Source organism: Anomaloglossus baeobatrachus, chromosome 3 (genome assembly GCF_048569485.1).
Source record: "Anomaloglossus baeobatrachus isolate aAnoBae1 chromosome 3, aAnoBae1.hap1, whole genome shotgun sequence".
In the NCBI taxonomy this organism is placed as follows: Eukaryota; Metazoa; Chordata; class Amphibia; order Anura; family Aromobatidae; genus Anomaloglossus; species Anomaloglossus baeobatrachus.
The window spans coordinates 453,579,692-453,596,348 of NC_134355.1; the positions used below are offsets into that span (position 1 = coordinate 453,579,692).

Genomic DNA, 16,657 nt, shown 5'->3' on the forward strand with positions numbered 1-16,657 from the left:
CCAGGGATGTGTCACTCACTGGGCTGCTTAGTGTAATTTTGATAAAATCACTGTTTAATCAGCAGTAGATTATCATTGGAGGACTACTAGTCCATCACATTCATCAGCTTTGCATAACCCCGCCCCAAACACTGACTGACAGCTTTCCGTGTACATTGTATATGGGCAGAAAGCTGCCAATCAGTGCTGATGGGATAGGTATACAACTCCACATTCAATTAACTGCTAGATCTGCAGCAAAGGAAACAGAGATTTTATCAAAATGACAGGAAGCAGCCCAATAAGTGACACATCGCTGGAATCCGGGTCTGTTTCTACTTTATTCTGCACTCACATGGAATAGCAAAAACCTGCTGACAGATTCCTTTTAAAGAGAGTATGTCATCAGGTTTTTTGCCACCTAATCTGAGAGGAAAATAATGTTGGGGCAGAGTACCGGATTCTAGTGATGTGTCATTTACTGGGTTACTTGCTGTAGTTTACATACAATCACAGTTTTATCAGCCCGAGATTATCACTAAAGGATGAGTAAACCTGCTGGCTTAAGGTCCAGTCACACTAAGCAACTTACCAGCGATCCCAACAACGATAGGGATCGCTGGTAAGTTGCTAGGAGGTTGCTGGTGAGCTGTCACACTGCGACGCTCCAGCGATCCCACCAGCAACCTGACCTGGCAGGGATCGCTGGAGCGTGGCTACACGAGTTGCTGGTGAGCTCACCAGCAACCAGTGTCCAGCCACACGTGCAGAGAGCAGGGAGCAGCGCACACTGAGCGCTGGCTCCCTGCTCTCCTAGTTACAGCACACATCGGGTTAATTAACCCGATGTGTCCTGCAGCTACATGTGCACAGAGCAGGAGCCGGCACTGACAGTGAGAGCGGAGGAGGCTGGTATCAAAGGTAAATATCGGGTAACCAAGGACAGGGCTTCTTGGTTACCCGATGTTTACATTGGTTACCAGCCTCCGCAGAAGCCGGCTCCTGCTGCCTGCACATTTAGTTGTTGCTGTCTCGCTGTCACACACAGTGATCTGTGCTTCACAGCAGGACAGCAACAACTAAAAAATGGCCCAGGACATTCAGCAACAACCAACGACCTCACAGCAGGGGCCAGGTTGTTGCTGGATGTCACACACACCAACATCGCTAGCAACGTCACAAAAGTTGTTCGTTAGCAGCGATGTTGCTAGCGATGTTGCTTAGTGTGACGGGGCCTTTATAGTTCTCCACGTCCATGATATCTCTATAACCCCACTCCCAGCCTTCTGCCTATACACAGTGGAGACGGAAAGCTGCCAATCAGTGGTGTAGACAAGGTCATATAGAGCTCAGCAAGCAGCCCACTGTTGGAATCATGGTCTCTGTCCCTAAAGCATGCTGCTCTCAGATGGGGCACCAAAGCCTTATGACTATTCATCCAAGAATGTGAGCGAGCATTGGGGTGCTTGGGTACGCTCGGTCGAGTATCGTGGGTGCTCGGATGTGTCGTTTGTGAAAGATCCAACACAGAGCCATCTTTGGTTGTAAAAATGTCTTCAGACGCTGTGTGTAAAGAAAATAAGAATCTGCCATCCCTGTATGTGGCAGAGAGCCGAGCTGCCAATACCTTGACTTCCATTATACTCGTTATTCGAGTAGAGCCCATCAGAGCGTCCAACCTGCTCGACTTGAGTAAAGAGCACCGGAGCATTGTAGTGCTCGCTCATCAACACTTGTGACAGATTCCCTTTAAAAAGGAACCTATACATTGTGCATGTCATCCGATCAGAAGACAGCGAGGTATAGAGAAGGAGAAGCTGAGCAGAATGATATACGCGATTGTTGAAAGAGATCCTGTATAACGTGCATTTTAATTATTGAAAATCCTGTTGTATGTATAGGAGTCCAGTGGGCGGTCCTACTGAGTGATTGACAGTCTCTACATGCACAGTCACACAAGATAGACTGACAATCACCGACTAGGACCGCCCACTGGACTCCTATATATACAACAGGGGTTTTAATTAATAAAAATACAGGTTATTCTGAATCTTTTCCCACAAAAATATCTAATCACTTCCTCTGGATCTACGACAATCTTCTTGCTGATTGGATACAGTTTTCAACATTACAAGTTTAATGTAATGTTAAAAAAAAAAAAAAACAAAGTTTCACTGCTTTTGAGTCAGGTTTTTGGCCAAACTATAAATAATAATAATTTATTTCTATAGCACCAACATATTCCGTGGCGCTTTACAGCTGGAGGTTCATATACAAACAAGTAACAGTTATAAAAAAGTACAAAAAAGAGACAACCCTGCTCGTGAGCGCTTACAATCTACAATGAGCTGGGGGGACAAGGTACAAGTGCTTATTCACAATGACAATCCAGCCATCTCAGAGAAATGGGGGATAGATAAAGGCCGCCGGAGCCAATCAGCCAATCTGTTGCTTTTGGGTGCGGTGGAGTTTGATCGAGATTTATGTTGTGATAAGCCATGACTATGTGAATTTGATTTGGATAGGGAGTGTGACAGGCCATCCTAAAATGTGTTTTTAGGTAGCGTCTGAAGCTGAGTAAATTGTGATTCTTCCTAGCATCTTGGGGTAGAACACTCCAAAGGATTGGTGCAGCTCGGGAGAAATCTTGGATCCGGGAGTGGGAGGTTCGGATTAGTGTGGATGTTAGTCGAACGTCATTTGCAGAGCATAGATATAATGAATCTGAGAAAAGACCTAAAAAGCCACGTAAAATGTGAACGGATCAGTAAATATAATCCAAGTTTGACTTTTTTTTTGGTGAACAAATTCACCAATGCACCATAACCAAATAAAAGTGGTCACAGGCAATTGCTACACAAGGGCCAGGAGCCATCATCCAGCCGATGGTAGAACACTCTAAAAGCAGTAATCGTCAGAACACACGGATATGGAGAAGATAATGGAAAAATATGAAGGCAACAGATGCAATCCATCAGTGCTCACCGCAGAAATGGATGAGGGGCATTAGGCCACCCCTTCAATCAATAGGCTTAAAGGTTTAGGCACCTCAGTGATTCGTAATACCTAATCAATACACAGAAGAAAGCAAATCTACAAAAAGGATTCATTAGAGAAGGGGGACGAGGGTCCAATTAGTCATGCCTGATGGGTCCTGCAGTGTTTTCAGGGCAAACAATGACCACAATATTATGTGCAGGAAAACCGCCAACATGACAATGAGTGCAGTGTATGAGGAGTGAAGTGGTGACGGCATGTGCTCACATGTGCGGTGAGAAATGATCGGCCGGTCACATCTCCATTCCCACAGGCAGTAATAGAGGGAAACCAGAAAGTGGTCCAGGGATGTCAGGGCCCGGATACAAGGGGGTCCTGCACGTCTGTTTGCTACGCGAGATGCCGATGTGATAAATGGCCCTTGATGAAAAGATTTACAGGTTTTGTATTAGACCCCGGAGCGTCTTGATACTAATTATTCCCTTTGTACTAAATCAGCAATCATTTAGAGGCTTCCTTTACACAAAAAGGCAACATGCGATTTATCCTATGGGAAAAGGTAAAAAATAACCCCCAACCCCACCCCAAACATAACCCCCAACCCCGCCCCAAACATAACCCCCAACCCCGCCCCAAACATAACCCCCAACCCCGCCCCAAACATAACCCACAACCCCGCCCCAAACATAATCCACAACCCCGCCCCAAACATAACCCACAACCCCGCCCCAAACATAACCCCCAACCCCGCCCCAAACATAACCCCAACCCCGCCCCAAACATAACCCCCAACCCCGCCCCAAACATAACCCCCAACCCCACCCCAAACATAACCCCCAACCCCGCCCCAAACATAACCCCCAACCCCGCCCCAAACATAACCCCCAACCCCACCCCAAACATAACCCCCAACCCCACCCCAAATATAACCCCCAACCCCGCCCCAAACATAACCCCCAACCCCGCCCCAAACATAACCCCCAACCCCACCCCAAACATAACCCCCAACCCCACCCCAAACATAACCCCCAACCCCACCCCAAACATAACCCCCAACCCCACCCCAAGGGTACGTGCACACGATGAGTATCTGCTGCAGATTTTTATGCACAAAACAGTGTTAGTTGTGTAAAATACACTCGCTTTTTGTTTTTAGGTGAGATTTTGTGTACATTTATTCTCTATTCATTAGAATGAGTGAAAAATGCAGCAAAAACGCTGAAAGAGCTGACATTCTGCAGATTAAAAAATAAAGGAAAAATAAGCAGCTTGAGACTTCAGAAATGTCATTCACTTTGCTCATCATGTAAACGGCAGCATCTTCTTAACTCAGAGAAGACTAAAATGCAGCGCGATGAGCCATAAAGCACCACTCCAGCATTTACTTCTGTAAATAAGGTCTCTGCCCCTAGTTTTACACTCCAGGGTATTCACTTTGATTGCTGCTGCTCCGGTTGTTCTCTAGCGATTTGTGATCTGACGGTAGTTCCAGTATTTCATAGCACATGTTGGAGGTCCAAATAAATACAAGTCTATGCGAGCCTCAGTCTGGCTCTCAGAGATGTTTTGAGAACTTGTGATCTAAAGTCTGACTTCCAGCCAGTCAGAAGTTACGGTCACAAGATGGCACTGAGGGACCAGAGGGACCCTGAAGAAAAGGTGGAAATGCAAGAGGTTGAGTATAAGGTGGGGGAAGGGACTTTAGAATAGAACCGTCACTCCAGTGGAGGAAAGAAGAATAAATGCTGGAGTGAAGCTTTAAAGCATGTTGTGTATGCAAAAAAACAAGCAAACCCAGGAACCTAAAAACACATAGAAAGAGTAGAGATGCAAGCTTTATACAGTTGTGTAACATGTCCCTACACACTTACCGGCAGCAGCAGAACACACAGAGCAGAACATTGTGGGATTTCTACAAAAACACTCAATCTTAACCTCTCACCATGCACATGTATAAGGTATACATACAGTTAGGTCCAGAAATATTTGGACAGTGACACAATTTTCGCGAGTTGGGCTCTGCATGCCACCACATTGGATTTGAAATGAAACCTCTACAACAGAATTCAAGTGCAGATTGTAACGTTTAATTTGAAGGTTTGAACAAAAATATCTGATAGAAATTGTAGGAATTGTACACATTTCTTTACAAACACTCCACATTTTAGGAGGTCAAAAGTAATTGGACAAATAAACCAAACCCAAACAAAATATTTTTATTTTCAATATTTTGTTGCGAATCCTTTGGAGGCAATCACTGCCTTAAGTCTGGAACCCATGGACATCACCAAACGCTGGGTTTCCTCCTTCTTAATGCTTTGCCAGGCCTTTACAGCCGCAGCCTTCAGGTCTTGCTTGTTTGTGAGTCTTTCCGTCTTAAGTCTGGATTTGAGCAAGTGAAATGCATGCTCAATTGGGTTAAGATCTGGTGATTGACTTGGCCATTGCAGAATGTTCCACTTTTTTGCACTCATGAACTCCTGGGTAGCTTTGGCTGTATGCTTGGGGTCATTGTCCATCTGTACTATGAAGCGCCGTCCGATCAACTTTGCGGCATTTGGCTGAATCTGGGCTGAAAGTATATCCCGGTACACTTCAGAATTCATCCGGCTACTCTTGTCTGCTGTTATGTCATCAATAAACACAAGTGACCCAGTGCCATTGAAAGCCATGCATGCCCATGCCATCACGTTGCCTCCACCATGTTTTACAGAGGATGTGGTGTGCCTTGGATCATGTGCCGTTCCCTTTCTTCTCCAAACTTTTTTCTTCCAATCATTCTGGTACAGGTTGATCTTGGTCTCATCTGTCCATAGAATACTTTTCCAGAACTGAGCTGGCTTCATGAGGTGTTTTTCAGCAAATTTAACTCTGGCCTGTCTATTTTTGGAATTGATGAATGGTTTGCATCTAGATGTGAACCCTTTGTATTTACTTTCATGGAGTCTTCTCTTTACTGTTGACTTAGAGACAGACACACCTACTTCACTGAGAGTGTTCTGGACTTCAGTTGATGTTGTGAACGGGTTCTTCTTCACCAAAGAAAGTATGCGGCGATCATCCACCACTGTTGTCATCCGTGGACGCCCAGGCCTTTTTGAGTTCCCAAGCTCACCAGTCAATTCCTTTTTTCTCAGAATGTACCCGACTGCTGATTTTGCTACTCCAAGCATGTCTGCTATCTCTCTGATGGATTTTTTCTTTTTTTTCAGCCTCAGGATGTTCTGCTTCACCTCAATTGAGAGTTCCTTAGACCGCATGTTGTCTGGTCACAGCAACAGCTTCCAAATGCAAAACCACACACCTGTAATCAACCCCAGACCTTTTAACTACTTCATTGATTACAGGTTAACGAGGGAGACGCCTTCAGAGTTAATTGCAGCCCTTAGAGTCCCTTGTCCAATTACTTTTGGTCCCTTGAAAAAGAGGAGGCTATGCATTACAGAGCTATGATTCCTAAACCCTTTCTCCGATTTGGATGTGAAAACTCTCATATTGCAGCCGGGAGTGTGCACTTTCAGCCCATATTATATATATAATTGTATTTCTGAACATGTTTTTGTAAACAGCTAAAATAACAAAACTTGTGTCACTGTCCAAATATTTCTGGACCTAACTGTATATAATAGGGTATACGTATATAATTGCCAAAAGCCCCACTGATTACTAAACAGGGGTCCTTTCTCACACAATCACAGTGAGGAAGGCTTGAATATAGCAGCACTTTGCCTTCCCATTAAAGTCTATGGGACTGATGGGCTGAGCACAGTGGTAGATTCTATATACAATGTTATAGCATAACCAGTACATGGTACATAGAGGAACATGCATAACCTCTTTTCTATCTGGACTGTGATTTTTAGTGAACTTTTTATTATTTAGGTCATTGCTATAGACGTTCCTGTTGTTAACCCCCTTCTTAAAAAGGGAATCTGTCACTAGGTTTTTACTATGTAATCTGAGAGCAGCATAATGAAGGAGCACAAATCCTGATTACAGTGATGTGTCACTCACTGGGCTGTATTTTGCAGTTTCAATACAATCAGTGTTTTATCAGCAGTAGATTATCACTACAGGTAAACTGGCCTTGAGTCTCTTAAGGTGGTGTCCCACATAGCGACGACGACGTCGCTGCTAAGTCACATTTTCTGTGACGTAGCAGCGAAGTCCCGTCGCTGTCGCTGTGTGTGACATCCAGCAACGACCTGGCCCCTGCTGTGAGGTGTATGGTTGCCGCTCGTTGCTGAATGTCCTGCTTCATTTTTTGGACGTTGCTCTCCCGCTGTGAAGCACACATCGCTGTATGTGACAGCGAGAGAGAGCGACGAACTGAAGCGAGCAGGGAGCAGGAGCCGGCGTCTGGCAGCCTGCGGTAAGCTGTAACCACGGTAAACAATCGGGTAACCAAGAACCTTGGTTACCCGATATTTACCTTAGTTACTAGCGTCCGCCACACTCACGCTGCAAGTGCCGGCTCCCGGCACACGTAGCTGGAATACACAAAGGGTAATTAACCCGATGTGTACTCTGGCTAGGAGTGCAGGGAGCAGGGAGCCGGCACTTGCAGCGTGAGAGTGGCAGACGCTAGTAACTAAGGTAAATATCGGGTAACCAAGAGAAGTGCTTTCCTTGGTTACCCGATATTTATCTTTGTTACCAAGCGCTTCCACGCGTCGCTGCTGGCTGGGGGCTGGTCACTGGTCGCTGGTGAGATCTGCCTGTTTGACAGCTCACCAGCGACCATGTAACGACGCAGCAGCGATCCTGATAAGGTCAGATCGCTGGTCGTGATCGCTGCTGCGTCGCTATGTGTGACACCACCTTTAGTCCAACCCTGTGCCCAGCACTGATTAGCAGCACTCTGTCACTGTACAATGTACACAGAAACCTGTGGTGTGTTCGGGGTTTACACAGCTCAACATCTGAGCTCTGCCATATCTGCAGCAGAGAAAACTGCACCCTATCATAACTGCTGCACCCACAGTAAACTGATACATCACTGGAATTGGGGTTTCTGTCTCTACATCATGGTGTCGGCAAATTGCATAGTAAAAAGCTACTGACAGATTTCATTGTTTTAATTTTTTATTTCAGAAATCAATAGTACACATGAACATAAGTAACTTTGTAATACATCTTAGCAGACAAATCTGCTTCTTTCTCCTCCTGGACTGATTGTTTATTCTCAAAATTCTCAATTCCTGGGAAAAATCCATATTCAGTTAAGGCTGTGTGCACATGGCGCGTTTTTTGCTTTCAGATTTTCAGATATCTGTAAGGAAATCCTGATGCCAGCAACGTCTATGACAATTCTGAAGTGTTGTGCATACGTTACGGATTTTTTCTTCAAGTGTTAGTTTTTTTTTTTCCTGCATTTTCACTATTGAAAACAATGAAAAAAAAAAAAAACGTATCAAAAACCGCGGCAAATAATGCGGCAAAAACACACTTTTTTTCCCTGCCAGAACATGTAGATTTGGGTGCAGACTGTCTGCAACGTGTGCACATGGCCTAAGACAAATTTTCCCATTACTGAGATATAGGAGATGACAGCTGCTACTGATCAGATTCTATGTTGAGTAGCAAGTGGGAGAAAACGTACGGTGGGAGGAGCTAGAGGCAGAGCTCCGCCCCCTCCTCCCATCATCATAGCGTCTCATCAGTAACACCTTGTCATCCATCTCAGTAATGGGAAAATCTTCACTGAATATTAATTTTTCCCTGAAATTGAGAAAAAACGATCAGACCTGGAGGAGAAAGAAGCAGATTTCTCTAAAGATACAGTGGAACCTCGGTTTACCAGTAACTTGGTGTGCGAGCATTTCGATATATGAGCAAAGCTTGCTGTAAATTTGTAACTCTGTTTACAAGCAAGCAAAATACCGCACACACTTCCAGTTCCGTACTTTAACCGTGCTCTGACCCGCTCTTGCAGTCCGCATAAGCACACACACAACACACACAGACAAACACACAGACACACACAAGCACAGACAAACACACGGGCAAAAACACACACACAGGCAAACCCGCAAGCGCGCACACACACACACACGCGTGCAAACACACACAAACACACGCGCACACACGCAAACACACACAAACACACACAAACACACACAAACACACACAAACACACAGGCAAACACACAGGCAAACACACAGGCAAACACACAGGCAAACACACAGGCAAACACACAGGCAAACACACAAACACACGCATGCAAACACACACACACACACACACACTGCTCAGTTTACCTTCCGTTCCCTCGCCGGCCTCCTGGTTCTTGTAGTTCGCCGCTGCAGGATGTGTATCGGGTAACCATCGTTACTGTCTCCGGCATCAGTCATGATGGTTACCCGATACACATCCTGTAACGGCGAACTACATGAACCATGAGGCCGGCGAGGGAACAGAAGGTAAGGTGAGCATAATATGTGTGTGTTTGTGCGTGTGTGGAATGGCACAATATGGGACCAGGATGGGACATTGAACAAGTTGTGGAACGAATTGCCTGAGCTTGCATTATTTCCTTTGGGAAATCTTGCTTTGCTACAAGAGTAACTTGGTTTACAAGCACACTGCCAGAACAGATTGTTCTCGTAAACCATGGTTCCACTGTATATATCAAAGTTGCTTCTTTTCACATGTATTAGTGTTTTAAGAAATAAAAGTGAAAACAACGGCTACTCTTTAAGACTGAAAAAAACGCCAGACTAAAGTCCAAATAAGAGAATAGTGAGCGTATATGATAAATAAATAGGCGCAGGGAATTTGTATACAGAGCAAGGAGTGCAGGAAATGTATAGACTTTCCTAGAAGAGCTAATCTTCTTTTCCATGTAGTTGTAATTCACGTGGGGCTCCCTAAGGCTCCGGGAGATAAAGCCGCTCGCTCGTAGTGCACATTTTGATATAGGGGATGTTTGCTAGTTAGAGAATATTGTACAACTGTTTTCTCACAGTTTATTACTTTTCAAAATGAAATCTTCATCTGGAGCCGATATACACAGATGTGGATGCGGGATATTACCACTAAATAATAAAGCACCGCCAGATGAAATGGCCTTCTAGTTTACTACATTTAATATCAGATTTTCATTGGTACATTTATTTTTCTCTGCCGTTCACACCAGTGATATAGTGTGACCCCGATGTGAATCCGGCACCCGTCATCGCCCCACCTAGTTACACCCGCTACGCAGTATTCCGCCATTCATTTCAATTCCAACAATTCCCTTTAATTTTGTTTATTGTTGTTTCTATCATATTTCACCTTTGTAAGGCTGCTTTCACACTACGTTTTTTTAACATGCGTCATGAACGTTTTTTTTGCTGTAAAAGTGGATTTTTACAAAGAAAAACGCATGTATTATTTTGCAGGATCCGGTCACTTGAAGTTTATGGGCGGGCATTGGAGTCATGTGATCGGGAGTGAGGGGAACTGAACGTGATAGACTTGGAGTCAGCATCTGACAGCTGCAGACGCTGGTAACCAAGGTAAACATCGGGTAACTAGGAGAAGTGCTTTGCTTGGATACCCGATATTTACCTTGGTTACAAGGGTCCACAGCTACTAGAAGCCGGGCTGCCTGCTCCCTGCACACGTAGCCAAGGTAAACATCGGGTAACTAAGCGAAGCGCTTTGCTTGGTTACGAGCATCCGCCGCTCTCAGGCGGGGGAGAGAGAGAAGGGAGGGGGGGGGAGAGAGAGAGGGGGAGAGAGGGAGGGGGAGAGAGAGAAGAGAGGGGGGGGAGAGAGAGAGGGGGAGAGAGGGAGGGGGAGAGAGGGAGGGGGAGAGAGAAGAGAGAGAGGGGGAGAGAGAGAGGGGGAGAGAGAGAGGGGGAGAGAGAGAGGGGGAGAGAGAGAGGGGAGAGAGAGAGGGAGAGAGAGAGAGGGGGAGAGAGAGGGGGAGAGAGAGAGGGGGAGAGAGAGAGGGGGAGAGAGAGAGGGGGAGAGAGGGAGGGGGAGGGAGGGAGGGGGAGGGAGGGAGGGGGAGAGAGGGAGGGGGAGAGAGGGACTGATCACCCCAGGCTGGTTTCTGGGCATGCTCAGTACAGTATGCAGGATCCTGTCTATCAGCATGCCAGCGTTCACATGCGTTTGCATGCTGTATAGTCAGGATCCAGTGAAAAACAGTATTTGGACGCAGCTCAAAAATGCTACAAGTAGCGTTTTTGAAAAAAGTTAAAAAACTGCAAGTCGCTGGATCCTCACTATAATGCACACACACGCATGTGAACACATGTTGACACGAGTCTATTGCAAATGCATTAAATGAAAACGCATTTGCACTGGATCAGTTTTTGCGTTAAATAAATGTTCATGACGCATGTTAAAGAAATGTAGTGTGAAAGCAGCCTAATTTCCCTAAGACTTTGTTCTTTTTATGCTCACACAATACAATGGTCAGGATATTGTGTAGGAGAATGAATGGAAAATTCAGAGACATAAGAGTGAAGCCCTAAAGTTCACCTCTGAACCTAAAGCAATCGACCCCGTATATATTAGTCTATGGTGGCAGAAGGCACTGACAGTTTAATGGCGGAGGTGAGTGATGGCAATCTCTCCACGGTGCTGCAGAATGTATAGTGGAAGTGGAAAGAGGCAGCACATGGGGTCTACGTGCCTGCTGAGGGCCACTGCTAGGCCCATAGGGTATCAGGATAGGTCAATTTCTACTATTATTATCAGGTCAGGTCGGGTTCAGACGAGCCTATGAAAAATCCTCCATTTTTTCATCCAGATAAAATTGACAATTGTTCATCTATTTGCCTGGTTTATTATATCTGGACTAGAAACAGGTTGTACATCAACGAAAAAAAAAAATAAGTCCTATGTTAATAACTGAAATAGATGAGAGAAAAAAAAATGCCATAAAAATTGCATCCACATGGCATAATGTTTTGTGTGCATGCGTTGAGTTTATTAGGAGAGTCTGATCCAAAAATCATTTAAAGCGCACCAATCACCAGGGTTTTCCTATATAACCTAAAGCCAGTGCTATACTGGCACTATCAGGCTGAGTCTATACATACCTTTAATGCTCAGCTCGGATGTATAGGTTTTGAAACACAAGCAAGTAAAGTTTGTAAAATGAGCAGCTTTGTGAATGGCGGCAGCTGCCGATCAGCTGATAGCTGGGATGGGTATTCATAGTGATTCCCGCCCCCCTGCCTGTCCATCCTCCCCCTTTTATGCTAATTCTATTATAGAACCTGTGCTTTTGTCATACCCATGTGACCAGAAGAGGCTGGGCCTCATCCAAAAGAAAAATAATGTTGCTTCCTGTATAAGCTATGTGGACTGAGGCCCCTCCCCTTCTGGTCACATGGGTATGACATCAGCACGTGTCCTTCTAGTCACTTAGTAAAACGATTCTATAATAGAATTAGCATTAAATAACAGGGGACAGGCAGGGGGGTGGGAATCACTAAGAATCCCCCCCCTGCCACTCAAAAAGTATGTATAGAATCAGAATCAGCATGATTGTGCCAGTATAGCACTGGCGTTAGATTATATAAGAAAATCCTCGTGATTGGTGCACTTTAAGGGTTATTCCCATCTCCAAGGTCCAATCCCAATATGTAGTAGGTATAATATTAGCAAATACCTCCAATTAGAAATTTAGTATAGTTCTCCTGATTAGCTATGTTGCTTACCTCATATGCATTGCAGCTTAGGTATCCATGGTTACATTCACTCATATAATGACAGTCAGTTGGTTGTTCGTGGTTGTAACCATGGATACCTAAGCTGTAATGCCCTGTACATAAGGTAAGAGACATAGCTAATCAGGAGAACTATACTACATTTCTAATTTGAGGTATTTGCTATTATTATTACACCTACTACATATTCGGGATAGGGTCTTGGATATGGGAATACCCCCTTAACTACTCCATTGCCTGGTATTTGTCAATGTGTGGTCCATTAAGCACAGCAATAAAAAAAAAAAAACAAAAAAACTCTAAATAAAATATTGGCAAAAAAAAAAGCAGAAGGTCAAAAGGTCCACTCTGTAATCCATCTGCAGAAATCACATTCTGATCACAATGATTCAATTGAAAGATTCCTTCACTTCATATTAAAAAGTGTTTGTCTACTACTCGGAGAACCCTTCCTGAATGACTAAATTCCCCAATGAAAAGTCCCCTTATACTTACCCCCGACGCAGGCCCGACTCCAGGGATGGGTCTCCTGAGGCTCCACTTTGTCTCAATGAAGTGAGTGAAGAGGGTGCTGACTGGGTGCAGGGCTCTAGTGACCACATGAAAGCCTGCCGCTGGAATGGCCGCTGGCACCGGACGCATCAGGTGTCTTTATTCTACATGGGGCAATATTGTAATTAAGAAGGGGTGGTCCAAGTAGTGGACAATGTCTAAATTCAGAGCCCCATACAAAAGGATATTCACCAATCTCAATAATACTCTCCGTCCATTACAGCCCAGGGAGTGGCTGCGTCTGGTACAGAACCCCCGGACGGGCCCTTTCTTGTAGCTTGCTTAGTAGTATGTTTTTATCTTCCTGCCATTATGAAAGAAACTTGTATGAGGCTTTAAAGTTAATATAAAGACATCTTTTGACTGAATTGTCATGGTCTGAGTGCGATTCTCTGCCATTTGGCACAATCACAGTATATGGACTGAATATACGCTTGTCATAATGAGCCCTTAGGGGGTGATGTACCTACTGGTCCCCGCTTTGTATCCCCTCCAGAGTGCTGCACATATATCAATAGCATATAGTGCGGCTAACGAGAGCACGCAGCAGAATATGTATAATTAGGGTTGTAATAAAACATTAATAATGAGAGCCCATTATGTCTTCCTTTAACACATCCGTTAATAGTTTGCGATAGTAAAATATTCTGCTGACAATTCTCTTTTCGAGTAACCGCACTGACAGAGCTAATGTCTACTGGAAGTTTCTTAAGTGCTTTATTGCGTGCACATCCAGAAACGGCAGCTTGCGGTGCATTGCTCCAGAGTACATTACTGGCTCCCAATCTCTGCCACAATCCAAAACTACTCAACAGAGACTACGCTTAGAAAGTTTCCATCTCCCCGGATTCTCGCAGAGGGACTATGGATTCTCAGAGCAATGGACAGCGCATCCTGCACAGTCAGCAGTTTGGGCCTCTGCGACAGACACTATTCTCCTATCCGGCTCGCATAGACAGGTAGAACAATCTAGAACAAATACGGTCATGGAACATTTTAGGCAATCCATAATACTAATTCTGATGCAGAGCCTTCTCTCTAACTATAGGGTGCCGAATCCAGTATCTGAAGAGGAGTTAATCGACCAATTAACTTCTAAAGGCCATCGGTCATCTCCAATATCCATATGAAGGTAAACACAGGTCCTTGTAAAGGACCTCCTGCTAAGAGAAGAAAAAATGCAATGGATCGTTTTGTTCATGGGTCATTCCGTGTCAAGTGGACCAGTTTTAAAAATCGTCCCCACTCGACGTTCTCTGATTTTGCTGAAAATTTATAAGGATGTACATGTATGTTTGAAAAGAGGTTCTGTACATTTTTAGGGCCAGATCTCAAATATATTGGGCACTGTTGACCTTTCACTGGAGGCCCCCCCCAAGCCTGCGGCTTCAGCTAAGAGGATTTTGCAAACTTTGGCACATAGCCATTAGAGTTCTATACTGGCTATGATGCTGAAATTTGGCATACTAGCTCCACTTTTGCTGCTAAACGCGATACAATTATTACCGGCTATGACAAAACAATATTTCGGCCGCAATTTTGTGTCAAAGTAGCTTGCAAAACGCCTCGCATAAAATTTATGCCAAACGTTGCCCATATATAACTCAAGATCAAAAACCAATAGGAACTGGTGCTTTACCCTGTACACCAAACATCTACATGACTTTGCATTGCTGCAATATCACGGTCACAGCATATGTATTTGTGGAAATATTCACACCCACATATGATGAAAAACTTAAAAAAAACGAATTTTACCTATTTTTAGGTCAAATTTCCCAAAAAGGGTACCCCTAAAATATATTAATTCTGTTATTTGAAAGAGCACATTTTTCTCTACAAGGATCATTGGGGTTTTTTTTGGAGTCTCTCCATTTAAGAAAAGAAAAATGCCACTGAACATGGTGTTATTTATTAATACGCAATGAATGCTAACTGCACTATTCAAACCCTTGCGTTGGTCCATGGTGGTTATACCACAACCAATTCCCTAAGAATTGGTATTATAATCCTATTAAGAATTGTAATAATGCTGTCTTTCGAGAATTGGCAGCCCCATCGCCTAGGAGCCATGGCCGATAGCCGTGCAAGGCAAGTCGCGGGTGGTCTCTTTATCGCAGGTTCCAAAGCCTGAGGGTGGGTGTCTTTGCCTAGGATCCCAAGCCTAATATTGGGTATCTTTTGTTGGTTCCCAAGCCATAATGTTCAGTCTAAGTAAGTGGTCTGGAATTGTTGCTGAATTTGCAATGAAAGATGAAGGGTCATTTGACACCCTAGTTGCAGTCCACACTTACTCCACAATTACTGTTAAGAATCTCAAGACTGTCATCAATGGGATTCACCATATCCACTACTTCAGTGATGGATCTGCAGCCCAGTACAAAAATTTCAAAAATTTTCTCAACTTGTGCCACCACAATGCTGGTTTCAATATCAGCGCTGAATGGAATTTTTTTGGTACCAGTCATGGAAAGTCGCCCTGTGATGGGATTGGAGGGACAGCAAAGAGGTTGGCAGCTCGTGCCCATCTTCAACGCCCAACTGAAAACCAAATACTGACCCCGGTGGATTTATTCAACTTTTGCAACGAGCAACTGCATGGAATCAAGTTTTTTTTTTGTTCCAAAAGAAAAAATTGACGAAATACGGGTAGTTCAAGAGGATGGGTTCAAAGATGGACATACAATTGCTGGAACAAGAGAAAATCACCAGCTTGTGCCAATTGATGACAAAAAGATTCACATTTCAAGAGTGTCAAATGACCCTTCATCTTTCATTGCCTATGTAGATGGATCTGTCAGATCAGAAATGCCTTTTGTGCCAATTGCAAACCTCCAGCCAGGGCAATACATTGCCTGCATTTACGATAGGAACTGGTGGATTGGAAAGATTTCTGAAATTTCAGTCGACGACCATGATGCATTAATACATGTTATGCATCCTCATGGACCAGCTAGCTTCTTTCACTGGCCTGTGAGAAATGATACATGCTGGATTCCCGAGCAGTCGATCATTGCAATAATTCCAGCACCAGCTGCAACAGCAATGGGCCGACAATACAGCTTCTCTGAACCGATTATGTTGCAAATTCAGCAACAATTCCAGACCACTTAGACTGAACATTATGGCTTGGGAACCAACAAAAGATACCCAATATTAGGCTTGGGATCCTAGGCAAAGACACCCACCCTCAGGCTTCGGAACCTGTGATAAAGAGACCGCCCGCGACTTGCCTTGCACGGCTATCGGCCATGGCTCCTAGGCGATGGGGCTGCCAATTCTCGAAAGACAGCATTATTACAATTCTTAATAGGATTATAATACCAATTCTTAGGGAATTGGTTGTGGTATAACCACCATGGAGCAACGCAATGGTTTGAATAGTGCAGTTAGCATTCATTGCGTATTAATAAATAACACCATGTTCAGTGGCATTTTTCTTTTCTTAAATGGA

The 16,657-nt window shown here is 44.3% G+C and overlaps 1 protein-coding gene across 1 annotated transcript in view; it reads right to left on the bottom strand.

Annotated features, from left to right (window-relative positions):
* The window catches only part of MB21D2 (Mab-21 domain containing 2), a 29,630-nt gene extending 16,440 nt beyond the window's left edge, over positions 1 to 13,190 (bottom strand). The window contains exon 1 of the mRNA XM_075340489.1: positions 13,147 to 13,190. The gene's annotated coding sequence lies outside the window, so the exon portion shown is untranslated. The remainder of the gene's footprint in view (positions 1 to 13,146) is intronic.
* Positions 13,191 to 16,657: the final 3,467 nt, after the last annotated feature.